The sequence below is a fragment of the Crocuta crocuta genome, unplaced genomic scaffold (assembly GCF_008692635.1).
Source record: "Crocuta crocuta isolate KB4526 unplaced genomic scaffold, BGI_CrCroc_1.0 scaffold430, whole genome shotgun sequence".
Taxonomy (NCBI): domain Eukaryota; kingdom Metazoa; phylum Chordata; class Mammalia; order Carnivora; family Hyaenidae; genus Crocuta; species Crocuta crocuta.
The window spans coordinates 3,231,040-3,232,204 of NW_027527934.1; positions in this window are offsets into that span (position 1 = coordinate 3,231,040).

Genomic DNA, 1,165 nt, shown 5'->3' on the forward strand with positions numbered 1-1,165 from the left:
AACCAGAGGAAGTGACAACCGCCCTCCTTTCCCACTGTGGGCTCCTTCCAAACGGGGACGCCATAAAATCCGTCCCTGACTCCCTGCTCCTTTTTGGCTCAAATTCTGTTCCGTCCCTTTTTCTTCTCTCCCTAGAATTCCCTTCATGGAAAAAACTGGGACAAACGCAGGTTGATGTTTTAAAGTGAAAGCTGCATGAAACGGACCTTATCAAGGTCCATTTCACCTTATCAAGAGGTCTGCTTAATCACATACAGGGGCTAAATAGGGCTTTTCCCCCAAGAAAAATATCCAACAGCCGTCTCCTGAGCAGAGGATTGAAAGGACACTCTAAACACCGATTATTTTCCCTTCAAAGACGTAAGAAAGTCAGCAAGTGCAAGGTCAGCCTTGCGAGGGGCCTCCTTTCTTGGACAGAAAAGGCCGGAGCTGATGGAGCCGGAGCGCGGCCTCCACTGCATGAGCAACAAAGGGTAAGGGCCTCTTTCAGAAACTTTAGCGCTGGGGTGGGAGTAGGACGGCAATCGTTTGAATCGATGTCAGAACTCTCGTTATTCTGCTTTTCAGCCATTTTCACCACCGAGGCATTAACCAAGAAATTGCCAGCAAGCCTCGGGATTTCCAGTCGGCAGCAGGGCGCAGACGAGTAAGGCCGTGAGAAGAATCGTGCGCTGGGCAATCAAGATGGCCACTTTCACGTGGCTGAGGCCTCTGGCTCCCTGTCACCAGGGCATCTTAAGGCGGGGCGGCCGGAAAGACCCTGAGGCATAGCTTGAGGACAAAACCTCCGCCAATTCCCGTCGTCACCGCTGGGGGACGCGACCTCGCGGACTGACAGCCCGGTCAACGGTCGGCAGGGAGGTGCCATGTCACAGCAAGGGGAACAGGCCCATAAGGTCCACGTCAGTTTTCCTCCCACTTAGAACACGGAAGGGTACGGGCACCCAGGATACTCGCATCGCCACCTATCCCTTGTTATGCGTGCTTAAGATGACTAAATATTTGCAGGAGGGGCGCGTTACCTTCGCCTCCTCCCCCTGCCCCGCAGAGTGGTTCAGCCCGGGCTCCGCGTCCGCGTCCCGCCCCTTCTGCCTACCCCCGCGCGAGTGGCGCAGTGGCGCGCGGCGCCGAGGGGCGGGGCCCGGGCCGGGCGCGCGCGGGCGCT